This window comes from Lynx rufus, unplaced genomic scaffold (assembly GCF_022079265.1).
Source record: "Lynx rufus isolate CCGP_SWC_20201006 ecotype Redwood Valley unplaced genomic scaffold, mLynRuf1.p SCAF_4, whole genome shotgun sequence".
Taxonomy (NCBI): Eukaryota; Metazoa; Chordata; class Mammalia; order Carnivora; family Felidae; genus Lynx; species Lynx rufus.
In genome coordinates this window covers 35939420-35954937 of record NW_025814856.1, presented here as the reverse complement: position 1 = coordinate 35954937, position 15518 = coordinate 35939420, and the positions used below count along the sequence as shown (strand labels likewise).

The 15518-nt window shown below is 42.1% G+C and overlaps 1 long non-coding RNA gene across 1 annotated transcript in view; it reads left to right on the top strand.

Moving 5' to 3' along the window:
• The window catches only part of LOC124524257 (uncharacterized), a 163962-nt gene extending 155603 nt beyond the window's left edge, over window positions 1–8359 (top strand). Inside the window, exons 3-4 of the long non-coding RNA XR_006965187.1 lie at window positions 2991–3126; window positions 8296–8359. This is a non-coding gene — a long non-coding RNA (uncharacterized LOC124524257). The remainder of the gene's footprint in view (window positions 1–2990; window positions 3127–8295) is intronic.
• The last annotated feature ends 7159 nt before the right edge of the window (window positions 8360–15518 follow it).

Below are 15518 nucleotides of genomic sequence, written 5' to 3'. Positions count from 1 at the left end.
CTAAAGCATGAAGGGGAGTGTTCAGTGGTACTGTCCAGTTTAGTGGCAAATGGACTGGAAACACCACAGGGTTACATATTTTACTGAACTCAGTTTTTTATCATCTTGACGATAGAAAGGTGTCATCTTTCTTGCTTCTAGTCTGAATAGTCTGGTTTGTAAGGAAATCCGGGCTCAATCACGCCAGAGAGAAATAAGGGTGGTGCGGGAGATATCCATTACATGAAATACCTGACGGTTCCCTGGGGGTGTTTTGTTTATTTATATACTATACGTGAAATAAGATCTCCTACCTATTCATAAGGAATCTGGCAACAACGTTATTGCCTGGCTGGCACAGCCGGGAAGGCATCATTTCTTTGGAATTGAACACTTCCTCTACATCTAGATATTGGAGAGGCAGGAGACTTAATTTGCCAAAAGCTATGAATAATTAAGGCGCTAGCTATAAGGCATTTCTGTAGTAACGCGACTAAATAAAAAGCAGGCTGAAGCGGCACTGAGGCTGCCTTTTAACAAAGACTTACTTTATGAGTGAAGCTTTGAATTTGGTTAAAGTAGCAGACTGAGACATTTGCCTTCAGTTTGGGGCTAAACCTTAAAAGCTGATTCATCAGCTGTATATCTATCCTGCTGATATCTTGCCTGGATGGGTTCTGTTATAGCAATTAATTAGGGTTAACAAACAACTGAAGTAGAAAATGGTGGGAGAATGTGGTTGAAAAAAAGATCAACACCCTTTGCTTTTCATTAAGCATGACATGTTCCAACAAAGGCCTCAGCTTGTTTCTTGGGATTAAGCTGTCCCCTCATCCCCAACACCTCAAAGCTAGAATTTCTTGCAAACTCTGAATGGAGTCATTGCCTTCCAGCAGGAGGTAACTTAGACAGAATTTGAGATATTCAAGTGACCATAAGAGGCCGGGTCAGCTCCCCTGTGGCAGGCAGTTGGCACTGAGTGGGGAGCATACAGTTCAGAACAGCAGAGGCTATAGACTCAAAGTTTAGCAAATTTGACCTTGACCAAACCGCTTTCCCCCCTTGAGCCTCCTGGGTATAAGTGGAGAACTGTAGTACCTGCATTATGAACAGGATGAAAAATTCATGAGATAGTATCTGTAACACTAAATGCCCTTCCTGATATAAGCAAATGCTCAATAAATGTTAGCCCTTGGGTATGTACCATACTTAACAGCAGACCCGTAGAAGGTACTTGATAAAGTAGCACCGGGTATTACTATTGTTTTTTATAAGTGATACTAGTTCTCTGGAAAGTACATTCCCATCTTTACAGGCAAGGATGTTCACTGAAAGAGACTGTGGTTTCCCACAGTGTGTGTAGGGTGGGCCTTGGGTATTTTTTCTTGTCTTCACACAGTAGACCCACATTTAAGCCAATACAAAAACTCTAGGAAATACAGGCAGCTCCCATTAGGGTCGCTAAGGAAATAATCTCTCTTTGTCCAACACTTTGATGATCCTGATAACAAATGAACTTTGCATCCCACCACATTGGCAGGAAAAGACCAACGCCCCCAAAAGGCAGGTTCCCCATTGAGCATTCAGTGGCCTGTGTGCTTCAAACCCTGTATATTTTGCTTGTCCCCACCCTTCACTCTCCACATTACTCTGAGTTACACAGACTAGAAGAGGGGCTGACAAACTGTGACTCACACGAGAAAACTGTCCTGTCTCTCGTTTTTGCAAATAAAGTTTTATTGCACACACAGCCTTCTGTTTTTGTAAATAAAGTTTTATTGGCACACAGCCCTGCTCACCCATTTGCTTGGTGTCTATGACTGCTTTTGCATTACAGTGGCAGAGTTGAGTAGTTGTGACTTAACTACTTACAGTCAGGTAGTTCATACAAAGATGATATTGGCCACAAAGGTGAAAATACTTACTGTCAGCTCCTTTACAGAAAAAGTTCAACAGTTCCCACACTAGAAAAAAAGCAATGTATTGAGTACAGAATGCTAGAGGGAAAAAGGTCCAGACTTCAGTCATAGAAAAAATAGAGAACTCGAAGGAATATGAAAGAATTTTCTCATCAAAAACTTAGTCACCAGGAAAATAATAAATAAATATTCAGGATGAATGTTCAGTTTACCTTTACGAGGTCCTTTGTTGTAGAACATGATTGGAGTTACAGATTGACTCGTTTGTTTGTTCATTTATTTGTACCTAAAATAATGATCAGAGTGCTTACCCCATCCCTGCTACTGTCCCAAGGTGTCAGCCACACAAGGTCAAGATAGGCGTTTTTCCTGACGTCAAGAAATCTATTGTCAAGGAGGAGAGACAGATAAGGAAATGAAACTCTGTGGGAGGCCCTTGGCCAAGGTGCTCTAGGCACACAGTGGAGGGAATCTAAGTCAGACTGGAGAAAAGCAAGAAGGGAGAGGAAGAGAGCCAAGGAGGCTTCCTGGAGGAGGCAATTCTCAAGCTGAGGTTTGAGGGGAAAGTAGGAGTTGGATAGATGAAGAAACGCAGAAGGGCATTTCAGGCATAGGAAAACATGGCTTTGGTGGAATTATAAACAGTTTTTTAAGGCGGATGGGGAGAGAGGGCAGGAGCAGGGGAGAGAAAAAGAGCGAGTCGGAATCAGAGGCAGAGATTTTGATTGAGAGTAACATCTGAATTTGAATGATCTTTTACTTTAGGATTTTGATATTTTTCTGCGGAACTTCGGGGGCAGGGGAGAGGTTGATTTAGCAGTATCACTGGCAGCAGTGAGGCTGACAGATTTGGGAGAGGGTGACATAGTGGAGGCGGGAAAGGAAGGGGAGCTAGGGGGCTGCTGCAGTGACACAGGTGTATAGGTCAGGATAGGCTAGGTTTTGCCATGGCAACAAACGGCCCCAGTATCCTAATGGCTTAAAGAAGTAAAGGTTTGTTTGTGGTTCACACTACCGTCCAATCACAGGTTGTCCATAAGCTCTGCTCATCACTGTCACTTAGACTCACAGAATGTTCTTTCACGTTGCCAGTTACCATGATGGAGAGTGAAGAGCTCCTCGGGACTTGGCACTGGCAACTAAATGCTTGGCCTCTAAGTAGTTCCTGTGACTTCTTGCGGGTCCTTGGTCAGAGCTGATCAGTCACGCACTCAACTGCAGGGGCCAGGTAAGCAGTCCTACCCTGGAACAGCGTGAATGCTGATGCAGATTTGGTTCCTGAAACAAATTAACGAGCAGGAAGTTTACCAGAGAGCGCAGTGGGATCAACACCTGTAGAAGGGAATAGAAAGAAGCAGGAGGAGCAGAGGAGAAACGGGGCTGTAATTCAGGCTCAGCAATGCCTTCACCTGCCCTCATGGGTAGCTCTGGAACTGAGAGTTGTCCCCATTTGGAACAAGAGGGCTGTTCTTCCCTCCCACCTACATCAACACGTTGTTGGCAGTAGACTGCCCTTGAGAACGCGGAGTGACCTTGACCTTGAGGTAGGCAGCTCTATAAGGGAGGGCAATCCCCAGAGGGAGCTGAGAGCTGTCAGCTTAGAATGTTCCTGGTAGCTGAGGGAATAAGTCTGGGCAGCACATCATGGGGTCTTCTGCAAATGCCTGCCCAACAGGTGCCGGGAGCAAAGTCTGAACTGAGGAAGGACCCACAGGAAGGAAGTGGAAAGTAAGGATTGCGTTGATTTAAAGGATGTGGAATCTGGCTTCAGGACACAGTCTCACTCTCAGGGCAGCCTCCTGATTGGATGCTACACTGTTGAAGGGATTGGGCAGCCATGGAGTCAGTTAACAGCAGCAGCACATACAGAAAGGAGAGAAAACTTGGCAGATAAATGAAATACGAGTCTCCTTATCGCTGAGCAAATTCATCTCCCACCTTTTCTGGTAACCAAAGACTAGGGTTTTAGGGCAAGGAACTGAGATGTGAAGATACCCCAAAACTGAGAAGGAAAGCGGTCTTAATGTTCTAGCCCATCACTTGACAGAAGTATACTTCTGAAAGACTGTGTTATTTAAAATCGACAAAATCAGTCTCAGTATCTTTGAAAAGCATTTTGGAGCCTTTGTCGTCCAGCTTGAGAAACACCAAGTTAAAGACTCTCCTGCCTTTCAGATTGGTGTTTGTTTTTCCTCCTACCGTCCTGTCCTTTCTCAGTGGAGTTGCAGCACAGAGTAACTTCCTGTTTATCCCCCTCTCCTGTTTATTTTGAACATTGGCTTTGTGATGTCTGATTTGGAGGCTATGGAAAAGTGTGAAGGATTCGAATAGGAAATCAGACCTGTAGTTCTAAACTTTACAGCAAGATGATATGACTTCAAGCACAGAAAGGAGGCAGAAAATTAGACCCTCATGAAAAAAATTAAAATTGCCATCTCTATGTAATTACACCTATGTGTGCCTCTAGGTGTTCATATGTAACAGATATAGATTCTGGCATCCTTGAAAATAAACTTGACTTGAAAGAGGCTGATGAATGCGATAAATAGTACCATTTTCCCCCTAATGTCCTAATCTTTTTTAGTCTCTTGAATTTTGTGTTTGGGCAAACCTTGATGATTAAATAACTATTTTTCCCTAACTAGTGCTTTTATGTAGTGTCCCTGCCTTGACTAATAGCTACTAATTACGTAGCAGCCGCTGGGTGCTGAGTCTTCTGCTTGGCACTTTAATTGAGTTATCTTAAAACAAGACAAAACAAGACCAAAACCCCTGAGGGTTTTTTTTTCAATATACAAACATGTAAAAGATAGTATGAGTAAAAAAGCCATGCACCCACCACTCGGTTTTAAGACATCTTAATATTTTGCCATGTTTGCTTCAGATACTTTTTAAAAATGTAACCAAACTATATAGAATCAGTTGAAACCACCCTCGTACTTTTCCTCTCTCCCTAAAATCCTACCGCGAAGTTCATGTGTCTCATTCCTGGGCATGTTTTGATAATTTTGACACCTATGTTTGTATCTATAAATAGATAACCCTTCTATGTTTGTCAAATTTATAGAAGGATATATCATTCTACTGCCTTATTATTCTCTCAACAAGCTTTTGGGATTTATCTCTAAATTCATTTTAATCCCTATATTCCATCGCATGAATATAACCAATCTTTTGTTGATGGATACTTAGGTTGCATACAATTTTTCACTGTCTCAAAAGACAATAGTGAAAAGTTCTGTATTTGTTTCCTTGGGCTTATGATCAAGAACTTCTCCAGTGTATGTACAGAAGATTTTTAGCTTTATGAGATGTTGTGTCTTATCTTTGTCCTTGTAACAACTCTACAAGATGATATCATGAACCCCACTTTATTGGTTTTATATACTTATTAACTAATAAGTCATGGTGCTGGAATTTGAATGGAGTTCTGTCTGATTCCAGTGCTCAGCCTCTTGCCACTGACTTGCTACTTTATTTATTAAAAGGTAAACAACACATAAAGATAGAGTCTTATCAATTTATTAACTTAGTCTTTCACTCAAACAAACATGGGGTAGAAACATAGCCTCGTGCTTTAAAATGAAGTCCGTGCACTCAAACTGCCTGAATTCAAATTCCTAACTCACCTTTTTTAGCCATGTGAGTTCTGAGACTGATATTTTGGGCTGTAAAATATAGATAATTAGAGTATCTCACTTAAAGCATTTCTCTCCTGGGATCACGGTAGAAATTAAACATACTGATATTGTCGGTAAATATTGTTAGATATATGTGGGGGTAGATGGTTGGTTGGATGGGTGCATGAGTGCCTGGTAAATAGTTATCTTTATAGGTTCAGTGTTTTCAGTTTCTTATTTATGTGAATAACCATTGGAACCCCTAAAGTCTGCAGAAGCCTTGGATCCTCCCTCCTCCTCTCCGCATTACGAAGCTATTAAACTTTCCTCTTCTCGACCCTGAACCCTAGACTCTTACGCACGAAGGCTATGGAACCCCACTGACCGCTGTCTTTCTCATCTGTGTAAGCTCTCCTTTGATATGACCCTGAGATTTGCAACTGCTAAGGAGACCCAGTTATTACAAGCATCATGCTACCCTTGGGTAATGTAGCCAGCAAATATTTTTACAGAAATGAGTTTGTCTCATTAAAATGTGATTAGATGCTTATTATCTGAGAGAGAAAAGGGCCTTGATAAAATAGGGAAATAGAATGAGCTGTAGTTAGCTGGACCCGGTAAAATCAAGGCTTCCTGACTTAGCAGCTGTGTGACCTTGAGCCAAGCTGCTTAATTGCTCTGAGCCTGTTTCTTTACCAATACAAAGATAAAATAATACTCACACTTACATGGTATGAAGGTTAAAAATAACATGGGTTGAAAAACTTGATCCTAAGCTTAATGTTATCGTACTAGGAGTTATGAGTGCAAAGTCTGACCAGGATGTAACTCCAAACACTTTTCATTTAATAGCTGTGTGGCATGGGCAAATCATGGGACCTCTCTGTGCCTCGTTTTCTCATGTTTGAGATGAGGATGATAATAGGGCCTACCACCCGGGGTTGTTGAGGGGACAACACAAATAAATAAAGATTTCACTAGGGTGCCTGGCTCATGGTAAGCGTTTCAAAAGTGTTATGGTGGGGCGCCTGGGTGGCTCAGTTGGTTAAGCATCTGACTCTGGATCTCGGCTCAGGTTTGTGAGATCAAGCCCTCAGCTGGGCTCTGTGCTGAGAGTGCAGAGCCTGCTTGGGATTCTCTTTCTGCCTCTCCCTACTTGTGGGGTGGCTCGCTCTCTCTCTCTCTCTCTCTCTCTCTCTCTCTCTCTCCCCCCTCCTCAAAATAAATAAACTTAAAAAAAAGTGTTAGCTATGGCTATTTCTATTTAGTGAACATTTTCAGTGTCATAGTGCTAAGCCCTTTATAGTTACCATTTCATTTAAGTCTCCTAACAGCGACATGTAATAGGTATTACTGAACCCACCTGGCAAACGCGGGACCTGTTTAGAGCTGCTAAGTAACTTGCCCACGAGCAAAGATTGGAGCTCCGTTCTGTCTAAGTACAAATCCCATTCACTCAGCCATCGTAGGGGATGGGCTTAGTTTGCAAACCATTCAGCCTCTTCCTTGGCCACCTTTGCCCGCCTGAAGTCCTAGGACTGCCGTAGTCTCCATTCTCCTCTGCCAAACCCTAGCGGCATAGCAGGGATTAATGACCTGGTTGAGCCTCAGTCATGAATGGTCTCAATCCAGGCTCCAGAAGCAACTCAGGTCACACCGTTCTCTTATGTGAATCCCTCCTGTGACGTCCCAACTCAGAAAAGCCTAGGCTCACCATACCCACAAGGCTCCACGTGATCAGCGCCCCTTTCTCTAGGTTCCTGTACCCCCGCTGTCAGCAAACACACTCAGCTTCTGGTGTTCACTCCTCACACTTGTCCCCTAACTCTTCTCCAGTGACACTGGCCTCCCTGCTGTGGCTTAAGCCCACCAAATGCATTCCACCCTCAGAGCCTTTGCCCTTGGGTTTTTCTCTGCCTGGAACCTGGGGTTTTCTCTTTTCCTCCTCTCCACCCCAGACTAAGAGGCCACCCCGACCTTTCTCCTATCCTGCTTTATTTTTCTTCCTAACCCTATTGCCACCTAATGTTAGAACTTTATTTAGACGCTCACTGGTGTCTGCCCAACCAGAACATTAGCTGAAGACGGGCAGGGACTTGGCTTTGTTGGCTGTAGTGTCCCCAATGCCTGGAACCTAATCTACCCTTCGGAGATACTCGTTGACTAAATGAACAAAGGAATCTGCTTCACACTTTAAGAAGCTCACTCTAGCCACTCTGCAGGGAGTGTCTAGGGACGGGTAAGACAATTACGAGGCTGTTTCTAATGTCCAGCGAGACCTGCTGGGGACCTGGGTAAGAGTGACGGCAGCCTGTGGTGTAGGGAGATACCAAGAATTCGGAGGAGGGAAAAAGTAGCATTAGGGGAACTGTGTCCAAAGGGAATGTTTGTGGTCTATATATTTGAGGAAACTTCATGCAAGGAAAAAGCCGTGCAGGTAGAAATGTATTTGTGTGTGTATGTTTATTGCTTTTCCTTATTGAAAATAGCCCCCAGCCAACGTAAGTATTGTAGCTTGAGAATAAATTTGTTTGGGTTCTCTGACGTGTTCTGTGATGTGCCTGTGGTTCCAGTTCATTCAAAAAGCAGTGTTTGAGATCGGAGACTAGGCTATTCCCTCCAGGGCCTGTGAAAACGGGCTCGCCCAAGGACCTTAGCTTGTGTGGCCGGCCAGCTTGCAAGTCCCGGTCTGTGCCCAGCCCAGGGTGGGGAAGTTGGCAGTTTCTGCAGCTCTTGTCAGCTCTGACTGTCAAGTGATCGCTGTTTCCTGTGCCCAGCCCTGTGGTTAGGTTCTGGAAGGTGCCCTGTGTTGCCTGACCAATGCTGACAGACACTTCAGACGTTGTGCTTTCTTTTTTTTTTTTTTGGCTTGCTGTGGACGGCTCATCATTCTGACCCTGTCTCGTGTCATGCCCATCCATTGGAGTTACGGATAGAAGGAAGGACCCTCTGGATTTGCCTGGATTCTTGGGAGAAAAGAAAAAAACAACAACATTTTTTTTTTCTGGTCTTCATTAGTGTTTAATTAAAAGGTTGCTTTTCCCTAGGTATTTGGCCGTGTCCAGGCTTTTTAAAATTTTGCAAGCACAGACAATATAAAGAGAATTTGACCCTTTGAGTTACAAGAGCTGCTTATTGTGTCTAATTATCAACCTCAAATAACGACAGAATCATAAGCCCCAGCAGAAAAAGTAATACTAGGAATTTCCCAAATAATTCCTGAAGGAAAAGTGCATCTACCTTTAATAAATACTCTAATACCAGTTTTTAAAGGAAATTAATGTTTTAAGTTTGAAACAATCTGGTCAGGGTATAAAGAGTCTTAACTCTCAACTCATATTTAAATTGATGGGCTTCTTTCTTCCTTAACTTTTTATATGTTAATATTTCAAGGTCTTGATGCCAAATATTGGTCCAGCCAAGCTCATAAGACTTGGTTCTCAAATACCTTTTGGAAATGATATATTTTAGTGAATGTGTTTTTCCTTTAATAAACTTCAGAAGCCAACTCCCAGTTTCAAAAAAACAATTTTTTTCTGAGATGTTAGTGCCAGAGTCTGAACAGTGGCCTTTATTCACAACCAAGTCGGATCAATTTAATTTTTTTTCAGACTCCTACGCTACATTAGGTAACAAATACAGCAAAACTTTGCCACACCTTTGTGCTGTATATTGTGCGTGTTTTAAGTAAATCAAATTTAATTATGGTCTTTCTATCCTTTTCTCTTTCCTCCTGACTTTTTTTTTGTATATTTTCTCTGAGCTAACTAGGTCATGTTTAAGCATATGAATAATTTATAATGTATATGTATATGCATGTGTGTGAGTACCAATATACAAATAAATGTATAAATACGTGACTGTATCTGAAGTTTTTCCAGAAAGTAGAACCATGAACCAACATTTTCACCAAACATAACCTCTGCTTTCTTTCCCCCATCTTCAACATCACTTTTTTTTAGATTGATTTATTTATTTTGAGAGAGAGAGACAACCCGAGTCGGTGCGTGAACCCGTGAACTGCGAGATTATGACCTGAGCCAAATTCAGAGTCAGACGCTTAACCAGGCTCCCCCTTCAACATCACTTTTTAAGTTATGTTATGACCCTGAAGTAATTAGTCAGTGCCAATAATCTGGTTAGGTTCCGTAACAGATGGTCTTTTTTAGGAAATTGCTGTCAATTTTGATGAAGTTTAGGAAATGAAAACCGATGAACAACCTCATCTGTTTCCAACAGTTTAAAGAGAATAAACCAGACAACTGGTTCTGTGCTGAAGCTCCCATGTCATCTCCCAGCTCAGCTTAGCTCGCCTGCCTGTGAAATGGAGCCATTCCGTAGCTGCTGCATGGGGGGTACCGAGCATTTAAGTAGGGGGCAGTAGAACGAGTTGTTCACAAGGCGACACTTGCCCCCTCTCCTTCCCCAGCAACCACCCACCCTCTGCAAGACCAGGTAGGAGGTTCCAGGCCTGAGGAACGTGTGAAGAAAAAACACAGATGAAATGGGCAACAACAGTTCGATGTCTCTACACCGAAGCAGCTCCATTCATTATTTACAGATATTTAATGACATCTGTTCTGTTTTAATGGACCTTGTAATGAGATGAAAAGTGTTATCTACTTCCTTTGAGTGGTATGCACATATCCTTTGGGAGCTGAGGAGTTGGCATCATATGGATGTGAGCCTTAATCCAGTGCCTTATCCCTGACTGGCTGTACTGCCTAGGACAGGATGCCTAACCCCTTTGAGCCTCAACTGCATCATCTATAAAATGGGGACAGAATATCTCAAAGTATTGTCGTCAGGTTTAAGTGAAAGAATGCCATTGGACTGCTCAGTTCAGGACTGGGAATGGGACAAGAATTCAGCAAATTATAGCTTACGAAAAAGGCCCTGACTACTAATATAGGCAGAAAAGTCAAGGAAAAGTATCCTAGAAATAAGATGCTGTTTTCCTCTCTCATCTAAATGAACTTACCAGGGGCGCCTGGGTGGCGCAGTCGGTTAAGCGTCCGACTTCAGCCAGGTCACGATCTCGCGGTCTGTGAGTTCGACCCCCGCGTCAGGCTCTGGGCTGATGGCTCAGAGCCTGGAGCCTGTTTCCGATTCTGTGTCTCCTTCTCTCTCTGCCCCTCCCCCGTTCATGCTCTGTCTCTCTCTGTCCCAAAAATAAATAAACGTTGAAAAAAAAAAATTTAAAAAAATAAATAAATAAATAAATGAACTTACCTAAAATAAGGATTAGAGAGGCGATGGACATTTTGAAGCAGGAGAATTAAATCGTAATTGACCTGGTAAATTGCTGTAACCTTTTCAGAGGAAAGCTGAGTTATAGCCAATCAAAATATGAAGTATGTGCCCTCTTTGACCAAACATTTCCACTTTAGGAAGTCATCTTAAGGATATTCTCACATAATGTTATCTGTGCAAGATTTTCGTTTGCACCATTATTTGAAATAGCAACCCCTTGGAGATGTGAATAAGAGAACAAATGATAAAATGATAACACTTCTGTACCATGGACTCCATGAGATCAGCAGGAAGAATGTAGAACTATATATCACAGCCTACCCAAATTGCCAGTGATATAATTTCGAGTGAAAACAAAGGCTAAAGACAGAACAGTATACAAGATGAGTGTGTGTGTGTGTGTGTGTGTGTGTGCGCGCGTGCGTGCGTGTGAAGAGAGTGAAACAGATACAGATATTATGCAAGAAATGTGTGTATGTATTCCTTTACATGGGAGAATAGGGTTGGAAATATATTAAAGACCATTATATAATGGAAATTATATAATGGAAATATATAATAAAGACCATTAAAATTTTTACCCCGGGGAACTGTAAGTGGATGAAGGGAGAGCTTTCTACTTGTTTTACGTTCCTAATTCTTTTTTTTTTAATTTTCTAAAAACATTTATTCATTTTTGAGAGTGAGAGAGACAGAGCATGAGCGTGGGAGAGGCAGAGAGAGAGGGAGACACAGAATCTGAAACAGGCTCCAGACTCTGAGCTGTCAGCCCAGAGCCCGACGCGGGGCTCGAACTCACGGACCGCGAGATCATGACCCGAGCCGAAGTCGGACACTCAACCGACTGAGCCACCCAGGCACCCCTACATTCATAATTCTGAATTTAAATTTTTTATAGCAAGGATATATGTAATTTTTTATAATCTGTAAAGCATCCTATTCCAAATAGTTGATCCAGGTTACTGTGAAAAGTGTTTCTGGGGAACAGGGATCTGTCCCATGTAATCCTGTGTCATTGCATCCAGTGTGTAGTATGTCTCCCCAAGTATTTGTCTTGTGTGTCCATTTAATAATGATTACTAATCATTACCGGTAGGATTACTGTTGAGTAAAAAGTAATATTTCTCCTCATCTGAGTACCACAGATGTTTTTTTTATCATTAAAATAATATAAATCCAGGAACACCAGGGTGGCTCAGTTGGTTAAGTGTCTGACTCTTGATCTTTGCTCAGGTCATGATCTTATGCTTCGTGAGATCAAGTCCCATGTTGCGCTTCACAATGACAGCATGAAGCCTGCCTGGGATTCTCTCTCTTTCCCTCTCTCTCTGCCCCTCCCCTGCGTTCTCTCTCTCTCTCTCTCTCTGCCTCTCTCAAAATAAGTAAATAAACTTAAAAAAAATAAATAACATAACATAACATAAATCCATTAATACAATTGTTACAGAAATGCATGGCCTAGGGGCGCCTGGGTGGTTCAGTGGGTCTTGATTTCGGCTTAGGTCATGATCTCGTGGTTTGTGAGTTCGAGTCCCGCATCAGACTCTTCGCTGACAGTGTGGAGTCTGTTTGGGATTCTCTCTCTCCCTTTCTCTCTGTCCCTTCCCCCCCCCCTCTCTCAAAGTAAATAAATAAACTTTAAACAATGAAATAAATGCATGGCCTAGAGTGAAGCTACTTTATCAGTGGTATATATTCACCAGATATTTTCTAAACCTAGAGTGGCATACATATTTACATTAATTTTTTATGAAGGTGAGATCATCCTATTCATCTTATTTTGAAATGTATTTATTTACTGACATATTTAAGTTCTGATCTCTCATTATTTTTCATAACTGTGATATGGAATATCTATTCCATATCATATTTTATGACATGAATATACCATAATTAATTTCCCCAGTCCCCTATTACCAGGCATTTAGGTTGCTTCCAGTTTTTACTAAGTGCTAAAGTGAACATCTTTGTATGCAAAACATTTGTGGGAGAATTTCAGCAAGATAAATACCTTGTTTGGAAATAATTTGGATTTCCAAAAAGGTTACACCAATTTATGCTGCTGTAGAATGAACAAGAATCCTTCTTTTCCATACCCTAGCCAACAACTTTGGATTTATACCACTCTCCTAGCCAAAAAATTTATATTGTAGACCTTTGTTTCATTTTATTTCATTTATTAGTGGAGCTGTCCCATTTTCAAACTTTCTTATGGGCCATAATGCTTGGAACACTGGAGTTGTTCTTGCCTGAGCACATCAGGAGAATCACATTCTGCATTTTATCACAGTATAAATTGATTTGCATGCTTTCAGAGCCAGACTTGAGAGCAAATTTTAGTCTCTTAGAAAATGTCATCTCAAAGTAGTATGGTATTCTCTTGTATAGTTAAAATAAGTTTATGTAGAGCATTGCTGGGTTAAAATCCAAGTATCCTAAAGATACATTTTCATTTACCCTCTCTGTCATGCACTGCCATCTTCAGATTTAGAAATAGTGGGGAATAGTTCTTTCTATGTTTGCTATCCTGTTTGATTTCATACTGTGGTTTCCCCCATTTACTATTTAGTGGATTTCAGCAATTTTGTTTTTTCTCTTCTATGAATGTTCTGTACTGCATTTAGATAAGCTGGAAAGGAATCACAAAGGCCTTTATTTATTTATTTTGTAACAAGGGATAAAGCTTGGGGCAGGAGAGCAAAACGACACCCCATTTATTTTCTCTTTTTCATCTTAGATGCCCTAGGCCTTTGAGCTTATTTGGCCCTCTAAATCCATATTTGTTAACTTAAATATAATTTTTCCAGAGTTGAATTGTCTCGATGAGATTTCACAGCCACAAGCGACCATGAAACTGTCTTTTGTCTCATTTGGGGAGCCACCAGAACTGAGGACTTAGGTGGTGGAAACTGCTGGTCCCATTAATGTCGTGGCTGTTCGGAAGCTAGCGCCTTGAGGGTGATGATGGGTTGACCTGCAGACCCATTTGTGTATAGCCTTCCACCAGGGCCAACCTAACTCAGGTAAATTGGAATTGCCACAGGAAACCCTTCAACGAGGGCTTGCCTCATGTTTTAGCTGTGCAGCACTCCCCATTGGCGTTCTGCCAGCTCCCCACTCTCTTTTGGAGGTGCCCACCATGCACATGGCAAAAGGGCAGGTCCCCGTGCAGGTTTCCTACCGTGGCTGCTAAGGAGGCTAGATCTTACTCTGTCTGCCTTCCAGTTCAACTAGAGGACAGGCCCAAGGCCTCAACCTGGCCCCCGGGCACCTGTGCACTCCTGCTCTTGGAGTGGTGAGCTGGAGGAGCAAACATTTGGAAGTCAGAACCACAAAGGCAGCAGTGGCCATGCAGCACAGACACGATGGTTACATGACATGATACTAGATGTGTTTGTTCCCTTGTGGGTTCTCTTGTTCTCCATTCATTTTCTGAGCCTGCTTCCAAGAGCCAATTTTTCCCCCTTCTTCCATCCTAAGAGGCCTGATTTGGTCAGGAATCAATATCACCCTCCATGCAATTTGGGAATATTCTGGCTACTCCCTAAGCTAGTGCTTCCCAACTTTTTTTCATGTCATGGAGCACATATGATAATGTTGGTATGGCACCCAGGGTAAATGTTTATGAGGCTGCTCAAGGCTTAAGGTCACCAGTGCAGAGTCTCAGGAAGATATCAAAGACTTCTAGGGTCACATCCAGAGGACCCAGGAGCTGACTCAAAGAATTGACCAAGATGCAACAGTTCAAACATCAGTAAAGACAATACTTTTAATGGTTTAAAACACATATAATGTATTTAAATGCAGTGTTTATAAATACATAAAAAAATTTTTTAATATTTATTCATTTTTGAGAGAGAGTCAGAGAGCATGAGTGGGTGAGGGGCAGAGAGAGAGAGGGAGACACAGAACTTGAAGCAGGCTCCAGGCTCTGAGCTGTCAGCACAGAGCCCAATGCGGGGCTCGAACCCATGAACCGTGAGATCATGACCTGAGCCGAAGTCGGACGCTCAACTGACTGAGCCACCCAAGTATCCCAGTGTTTATAAATACTTAAAAAATCATTTGGGCCACCATTGGAAGTGCCAAGTCATTATCTTGAAAACTGGTAAATAAAGGTAAAGAGTCAAGCATTTGCCCTATGTCTCCTATAATGAATCCTATCACTAGGTAACCTGTTAATAGATGAAGGGAAATTTCTTTTTTTTTTAAGTTTATTTATTTTGAGAAAGAGAGTGAGAGTAAACAAGCATGGGGAGGGAGAGGGAAAGAGAGAGAGGGAGAGAGAAAATCCCAAGCAGGTTCCATGCTGTCAGTGCAGAGTCCAAGGCAGGACTCGATCTCACAAACCATGAGATCATGATCTGTGCTGAGATCCAGAACCTGATGCTTAACCGACTGAGCCACCCAGGTGCCCTGAGGGGAAATTTCTCATTACTGAAATATTCTTGCTAATAAGTAAAGGGTGACAAATAGAAAGTCACCATATTGCAATCCTTAATTCATTAAATGATGTAGCTATTGAGCTAACATCAAAAAAGAGAAGGCCCTCCTAATGGAGGAACACACTTGGTAATCTAACACTCGGTAATCTGAAGACTCAATCAGATTCCAGATGCATCATCTTTGGAGACAATCTTGCCAAAGATGATGCATCTGGAATCTGATTGAGTCTTCAGATTCAACCAACTTATGGGAAATACAGTGGATAGAGGACCATGTTAAATGACACCATACAGATATAATC